This window comes from Myotis daubentonii, chromosome X, assembly GCF_963259705.1.
Source record: "Myotis daubentonii chromosome X, mMyoDau2.1, whole genome shotgun sequence".
In the NCBI taxonomy this organism is placed as follows: Eukaryota; Metazoa; Chordata; class Mammalia; order Chiroptera; family Vespertilionidae; genus Myotis; species Myotis daubentonii.
In genome coordinates this window covers 74,609,885-74,618,556 of record NC_081861.1, presented here as the reverse complement: position 1 = coordinate 74,618,556, position 8,672 = coordinate 74,609,885, and the positions used below count along the sequence as shown (strand labels likewise).

Sequence of the window (8,672 nt, the reverse complement as noted above, 5' to 3'; positions counted from 1 at the left end):
TTCTTTATACATATGTTCCATGTAATCATCATTTCTACCCATAAAAGTTTGGTTCTGTTTTGCAAATATCGAGTCCAAGGCTAGGAAAGGTTAAGCACTGTGCCCAAGCTCACAGCTGGTAAGGGTCAGGGCCTATATTAGAACCCAGTAATTTTCTGGTCCCTTTTCACTCTATGAAATGAAGTTTCTTCACTTTAATATGTGGTGGAGATGGGACTAAAATCCAGGTCTTCTGACATCTTTCTTTCTTTCCTCTAAAGCATAAGTATCCCTTTTCATGCTAAAAGTTATGGTTCTTAATGTAATATTTTTATTAAATCCTGAATTCCTTTAGTCAAATAAACATACAGCTTTCAGAAAGCAAAATAGATGCAACATTTAGTGTCAGGGCCAGGCTGAGGTAGGGAGGTGGGAATTGAGAAGAGAAAGACAGACAGGAGAGCAGGATCGGGAGTACTACAGCTCAATCAAGGAACTGAGGTAAGTTTATTAACCATGAATTGCCTTTTATACACAAAACACTGAATAGGAGGTCTGTCAAGAGGAATGTATTCTTTGTTCCTCTTTTTTAAAAAAAAAATATTTTATTGATTTTTTACAGAGAGGAAGAGAGATAGAGAGTTAGAAACATCGATGAGAGAGAAACATCGATCAGCTGCCTCCTGCACATCCCCCACTGGGGAAGTGCCCACAACCCAAGTACATGCCCTTGACCGGAATCAAACCCAGGACCCTTCAGTCCGCAGGCTGACGCTCTATCCACTGAGCCAAACCGGTTTTGGCTCTTTGTTCCTCTTAATCTCTAAGGGAGAGACAGAGCGGAAGAACAAATTCTTGGTATAGCAAATCTCAGTAAATAGTTACAGACTTCTTGATAAGCCATGAAAGGCTGTTTTCATTCTACAAAGGTTGTTCTCATTCTACTGATAACCGCCATCCAAACAAGTCTGGAAAAATGTGTGGGTAAGGGTCCCAGCCTTGCTAGCCCCTTCAGGTGCAAGGACCATGTCAGCTTACACCCGGTCTCCAACAGATCCCCCTTCCTTGTTTTTTTAGGCAAAGTTCATGTAGTCCTATTTGCAGGGATCGCATGCTGGATCCGATGGTTCGGAAGCAGACTGGAAGTAAACAGAGAATAATGAGAGCAAGGATAACAACATTTTATAGAGACCAAATAAAAGACTGTAATCCATGAAAGGACATAAGGCTTTGAATGTCATTAAAAATATTCTGTGCTACTTCGCTAGGAGGCAACAGAGCAGAACCTGCATCATTAATAGCTTGAATTTCTCCATATAATCTACTGATATCTAAATTAAAGTTAGTCTGATCCCAAACTCCTAACAGGTGGTTGCAAACTTGATCCCAATGCCACATAGTACCATTATATATCTTAGGGGTGGCACAAATCAATCAAACTCAGCATGACCCCAAAGGGTAGAATGCACTTTCAAGCTGTGCATTTGATCTCCTATAAGGAGCACAGCTTCTTCTAGTGCATTGAGCCTTTGTTCTATTTTCTTATCTATGAGCTCTTGAGCTCCTAAGGCGTCTGAAACGTTCTTCGCCAAGCCATCCACAAAATGAGCTGTGTTTATTTCTTGGGTTAAAGCTATGGCTGCAGTAGTGGCAGTAGCAATGAGGGAGATTAGAGCCATGAGGCCAGCAATAAGCACTCCAATGAACCTCTTAGGGTGGCTTAGCAAATAATTCAGTTCCCTTAATACCTGGGAGCCTGTGTCCCTGTACCAAGGTCCAGTAATATTAACTGGGAGCATGACAAAGGAAGGCTGATGTAATACAACCACCTCATAACCCTAGTTGTAGACACACAGTTAGACAAGTTGCAATGAGTACAAGAAATTGTATACAAGTTGCCCTTAAGTACAATATCTACAATTCTAATAAGGAGAAGGTAAGGAGGAGTTACACAAGCAGTAAGACCTGTGATCACTGTAAGGTATCATGATGTAAAGAAATGCTACCTAAAGCGGCCATAAGCTTAAATATTTCTAACTGTACTCCTCCCCGCTTGGTGGTGAGTATCTCTTCTACCCAGCCTCCAGGGGTCTCTCTAGCCTTAAAACTACTTCTGCTAGATAGCGGGTTGGGATAGGACCAATCAAGTAACTGAAAGGAATTGTTAGTGGGAGTATATACCACAGCCAACTCATGACGGCAATGCCGCCAAGGTGGATACTTCAGAAATAGCCTGTATTCATTATACAAACATGGAGGCAACTTGGACGGGATGCCCTGAGAGACAGTACGGGTGATGTCAGGAAGGCCATATATAGTAAGGAACCATTCTTCTCGGATCCACCCCTCATACTCTTCAGGATCTCCACCTCTGCTAATGCCATGGGTATACCTTGGTGAAGGTTCTACAGTAAGACAGTTATTCCAATATTTAATGGCTGTAAAACATATGGGGACCCTGGCTGACCTTCCCTCATATCTATAATCTCCCACACATTGAGGAGTAAGATAATCTGCACTTGGGTGGCCCATGATATCTGTATCATTAACAAAAACAGGAACGCTGGGGTCATCCCAAGTAACGGCCCTAAGAAAGGGCAGATCTGGAATGTATGCCCAGTAGGGAATCTGAGCATCACAGACCTGAACAGCCAAAATTGACAGCATGGCTAGAAACAAAGCCTCAGCAGTTTGTTGTCCTCCTTGGCGAACGACCATGGCCTCGGCCTTCGTTGTCAGCTTTTTCAACTGTCCCCAAGTTGGTGGAGATGTCCTCCAAGTCATCCGTGATCTCCGTGGTGGCGGTGGCGGCACGGGCGCTAGTGGAACGATTCATAGCCTCTTGAATGGTGGAGTGAGTTCTTGTTCCACTTCGTCCTCCATCTTGACCTTTAAAGGGCCGGACCTAGCGGCTGGGGATCCAACGGGGCTCAGAATCCCCTTCAGGAAATACACAAACAGACCCCCAAGCCCATATCAGAACAGGGTTAGGGCCATGCCATTGTCCTGTAAGTAAGTCTTTCCACTGTACCCAAGGGCGGGATCTGGACAGTGAAGACCACTGTCACTCTGCAGCGGTTTTGCCCTGAGCATCACTATTTAAAAAATTAAGGGAATAAAGAGCTCTGTTAAGTAAGTTAGCAGGGGTATCTACATACTCGCCCTCCCTTATTTTTTCAATTTGACTTTTTAAAGTCTGATGAGCTCGCTCAACTATTCCCTGCCCTTGAGGATTGTATGGGATGCCTGTTTTATGCTGAATTCGAAAAGTAGCACAAAACTTCTGGAATGCCGTACTTGTGTAGGCTGGACCATTGTCAGTTTTAATGGTATGGGGAATGCCTAGGAAAGTAAAAGCTTGTAAACAGTGAGCAATAACATGTTTAGCGGCTTCTCCTGTATGAGGGGATGCAAAAATAAAACCAGAAAAAGTGTCAATAGAAACATGGACATAAGCTTGTTTTCTGAAAGATGGAATATGGGTTACGTGCATCTGCCATAGTTGGCCTGGTTTGTAGCCTTGCGGATTGACTCCTTCTGTGGGAGGAATGAATGTGGTTAGAGGGCATTGGGGACAGAGTTTAACAATTTGCTGAGCCTGTTCCTTTGTGATTTGAAACTGCTGACGTAGACCAGTGGCATTTTGATAATGGAGAGAATGTGAGGCTTTGGCTGCATCTAAAGGAGATAATGTTAGATAGGCAGTTTTAGTAAGTTGATTAGCATAAGTATTTCCCGCAGAGAGAGAGCCAGGTAAATCTGTATGAGCTCGTATATGGCCAAAGAAACAAGGGTGAGAACATTTCCTGAGTAACCTGTAGTAAGAGAATAATCACTTCGGATCGGTCACTGTCATGTAAATTAGCAGTTTCTAAGTTAATCATAATATTTACAATATAACAAGAGTCTGAGTAAAGGTTAAAAAATTGAGTTGAAAGTTTGCATAACGCTTGATGTACTGCTTCGAGCTCCATGCGTTGTGCTGAAGTGTGGTTAGTCTGAAAAACAAAGGGTTGATTATTGATAACTAGGGCAGCTGTGCCATTATTAGAACCATCAGTAAACACCAGAACTGCATGAGAAATTGGTTGAGTCTTGACTACCTTGGGAAAAATGAAGGAATGCTCTGTAAAAAATTGTATGAGTTTATTAGATGAGTAATGAGAGTCTACTGTACCGTGACAGCCCAGGAATGAAAGAGGCCATTTATCATCCATATGAAATAGCCATTGCCTTTGTTGAGCCTTATAGGGTACCACAATGGTATGGGGCTCTTGGCCAAAAAGTTCCAGAGATCTGAGACGTCCTGCAAATATAAGATCTGCTACTGCTTCTGAGTAAGGATAAACTACCTTTTCCGGGGAGGAGTGCGGATGAATCCACTCCAAAGGTCCCTTTTGCCATAAGAGGCCAGTAGGATATACTGGCGTAGCCAATACTAAATACAGCCATGGCTGTGAGTAATCAATTTTTTGTACAAATTGTTTCTTTAAGGCAGCTTCTATGTAGCAGATAGCCTTGTGAGCTGCAGGAGTAAGCTGACGAGGGGAGAGCGGGTCGCTATCCCCATGAAGAATATCAGATAAAGGTTTAAGGTCATTAGTAGTTATGCCTAAAGTTGGCCTAATCCAGTTGACATCCCCTAAAAATTTTTGAAAATCATTTAAAGTCTCTAGCTTGTCTATCCTGAGTTGAATCTTTTGAGGACAAATTTTTTTTCCTTCTTTGATATGTCCAAGATATAGGTAAGGGTCTCATCTTTGGGCTTTTTCAGGTGCAATAATTAATCCAGATTTAAGAAGAGCCTGTTGTAAGTCAGCATACACTTGTTCTAATTGACATTCCGTATAGTGAGCTAAAAGGATGTCATCCATATAGTGTATGATATAAACCTGCAGATGTTTCTCTCGAACTCCGCGAATTGCCTGACTAACAAACTTTTGACACAGGGTAGGGCTATTAGCCATTCCCTGAGGCAATAACTTCCAATGATAGCGGTGTGTGGGTTCCTGAAAATTAGTAGATGGGACACTGAATGCAAATCGTTTGCAATCAGAGGGATCCAGAGGAATAGTGAAAAAACAATCCTTTAAATCTAGTACTAATAGCTTCATCCCATTAGGGATTACTACAGAGGAAGGGAGACCAGGCTGTAAAGGTCCCAAAATTTCCATAGTCTTGTTTATTGCCCTTAAATCCTGTAAAAGGCACCAATTTCCTGATTTCTTTTTTATGATAAAAATAGGAGCATTCCAAGGACTGGTAGTCTCTTCTATATACACTAGCTGGAGTTGTTCCTGTACCTACTCATGAGCAGCTTGTATTTTTTCTTTGGAAAGGGGCCACTGCTCTACCCATACAGGGTCATCTGACTTCCAAGATATCTTGTCAGCTGTGTGGATAACAGGAGAAACAGTGACCCCCCCCAAAAAAAAAATTTCCCTGAGCTGGGGTGGTAACAAGGGCAACACCCAGGGCAGACAGAATGTCTCATCCCCATAAATTCACAGGGATCCCTGGCAAGATATATGGCTGAAATAACCCAGAGTGACCTTCATTGTCTTGCCACTTTAACATTTGTGAACTCTGTAAAGGAGAGTTGGTCTGACCTATTCCTTGAAGTTGTGTCATAGCTTCTCTATAGGGCCACTGTTTAGGCCAGTGAGCTAAGCTTATGACAAAAATATCTGCTCCTGTATCTAAAATCCCTGTAAATCTTTTCCCTTGTATAAGTAAGGTTCTCTCAGGCCTTGCATGAGAAATAGCTTGTACCCAATATGCCTTGTCCGAGGAGCCAAAACCCTTGGCCCCCCGAGACTCTGTGGAAAGTAGATTGCCTGTGGCAGGCAGAGGGAGCAAAATCAATTGAGCAATTTTCATGTCTGAGGTGATGGTGATGATATCTCTGGGGGCAGAGACCATAATTTTAATTTTCCCCTCATAATATGCATCAATTACTCCTGGCAAAATTTGTAATCCTTTCATAGTTAAGCTGCTTCTACCTAGTAAAAGGCCAAACATCCCTTTAGGAGTAGGTCCATACACTCCTGTAGGGATGGCCTGTGGTCCCAATTCTGGAGTTAATACATATCGCCCTATGGATCCAAGGTCCAACCCGGCACTTCCGAGGGTTGCTCGGAATAACTCTTGTACCGTTTTGCTCCCTGAGGCAGGCTGGGTGTTGTGCACAAGGACGGCACAAGGACAGGAGGGTAAACAGACAATGCCCCTATTATTTGCCAGGGCTGAGCTGGCCCCTTTTGGGAGTTTCCTGACTGCTGCTGAGTCAAGGAATTTCCCTGGACATCTGTTTTAGATCTACACTCATTTGCCCAATGTTTTCCTCTTTTACATTTAGGGCATAGTCCAGGTTGTTTGGGACCTCTGCCATTTCCTTTATTAACCCCTTTATTAGAGGGACACTGTTTTGCCAAGTGTCCTGTTCCTCCACAAGTGAAACACTTGTGTGTTTGACTTTTCCCTGTGCTAAACTGTTGCTGAAGAATTCCTTCAATGGTGGTTCCCTTTAATGCGGCCGCAATGGCGACTCCTTGCATATATGAGGGACCAATATCTGCGCAAATGCAGATATAATCTGAGAGAGTCCCCTTTCTTTGATAGGGCCACAATGCAACTTGACAGCAGTGTTGGCATTTTCATATGCCAACTGTTTAACTATTAACATGCCAGTCTCTCCATCCACCACTACTCGGCCAACAGCCTGTAATAGCCGAGAGACAAAATCCTGATACTTTTCATCTGGACCTTGAATAATTTTTGAGAGCTCCTCTGTTTTCTGACCAGAGGTGGGTAACTTTTTCTAGGCTCTAATCCCAGCTCCATTAATTTGCCCATAAGCTTCCTGGGGGTATTGAATTTGATTATGGGTATCAGCATAGGCTCCTTCTCCTACCAGCATTTCATAAGAAATATTAATCTGGGCAGCTTGATTACGAGCAGCTGTTCCTTAGCCTTTTCATCATATTCTGATTTCCACAAGAGATAATCCCCTCCTGATAAACAAGCCTTGGCAATAAGTCTCCAATCATTAGGTGGGAGAGCCTCTGAGGCTATAGTTTCCAAGATGGTTAAAGTATAAGGGGAAGTAGGCACATACTGAGCACAGGCTGTTTTTAACTCCTTCAAGGTTTTAAAAGGAAGGGGATCATAAGCACGCTGACGCTGTCCCGTGTTAGGGTTCACCTGTTCCATAACAGGGAAGGTGTGAATGCCCAATTCCTACCACACTTTCGTGCCTCCTGCAAAGCCATCTGGAGAGGGGAAAGTGGAACTGGTGCCGCACAAGGCAGCGGAGAGCAGTGGGAACGGCCCCCGCGGCTTCTCTTTTTCTTGCCAAGAAGCTTTAATGCTTCTAAAAAGTGTTCTAACACATCCTCCACATCACTACCCTCTTCAGTTCCAGCAGAAAAATATTCTTCCTCCTCTGTTGCCTGAACAACACCTGTATCATCATCATGATAAAGGGCAGCAGCTTCCTCAAGATCCTCCTCATCTTGAGGATTTAATTTGTCTTTAAAATTTACATTATTCCTTTTTAATATACTGTCTTTTTTAGACCCCTGTTTTGTGCCATCGCACTGCTTCTCTTTTTTTCCTTACTTAAGAGACGGTTGATTATGGTCATGCCTGGGATCTCAATAATCCCGTATCAAATTCCATAAGGAAAACGCATCAACCGGGGTCTTACTTGGCCCAAAGGCTTTATAATGATTGTGCATTTGTTCTCCAACTTTCTGCCAAGTTTCTAAGTTCACGGTTCCTTCCTCAGGAAACCAAGGGCAGACCTCCTGAATGAATTTTAAAAATTTTTCTATTTGTTTGTAATTAACCTTAGTTCCTTTACTGTTGAGCATAGACTTTAACATTTGCCCATAAAGGGCAGTTGCCCTAGATTCTAACTGTTCCATGCTTTACTCCCGACTATCAAAAAATTGCTCCTCCCTTACCTTAACGAGTGAACTCTTTATCCGGAGGAGTTCCTCACCGTCTGCTTCCCAAGTCCTCAGGTCCATGGTTTCGGGTGCCAATTTATCAGGGCCAGCCTGACAGGTTGAACCGGGCTGAGGTAGGGAGGTGGGAATTGAGGAATTGAGAAAAGAAAGAAAGACAGGAGAGCGGGATCGGGAGGACTACAGTTCAATCGAGGAACTGCAGTAAGTTTATTAACCACGCAATGCCTTTTATACACAAAACACTGAATAGGAGGTCTGTCAAGAGGAATGTATTCTTTGTTCCTCTTAATCTCTAAGGGAGAGACAGAGCGGAAGAACAAATTCTTGGTACAGCAAATCTCAGTAAATAGTTACAGACTTCTTGATAAGCCATGAAAGGCTGTTCTCATTCTACAAAGGTTGCTCTCATTCTACTGATAACCGCCATCCAAACAAGTCTGGGAAAACTGTGTGGGTAAGGGTCCCAGCCTTGCTAGCCCCTTCAGGTGCAAGTACCGTGTCAGCTTACACCGGTCTCCAACAATTTAGTAAGTTTTTATTTACTCTCTATTTAGTCTGAATATTTGTTGGCCATTTTTTCTTCAGCTCTAATAAATCTTTAGTTTCATCACAATATGAATGGATTTCCTAAATCTATTATTGCTAGGAGAAGAGGAGCCAAGTCCACTTTAATCCTTGGGAAGAAGATGAAAATAGCCCCACCTTAATAAATGATATTTG

General features: G+C 42.9%; 1 long non-coding RNA gene across 1 annotated transcript; it reads right to left on the bottom strand.

The window, feature by feature from the left end:
- Window positions 1-1,826: 1,826 nt before the first annotated feature.
- LOC132224779 (uncharacterized) lies at window positions 1,827-8,052 on the bottom strand. Its single transcript, XR_009450729.1, has 3 exons — window positions 7,947-8,052; window positions 2,623-2,868; window positions 1,827-1,944 (listed from the first exon to the last, which is right to left on the bottom strand). It is a non-coding gene; the product is annotated as an uncharacterized LOC132224779 (long non-coding RNA).
- Between the last annotated feature and the right edge of the window lie 620 nt (window positions 8,053-8,672).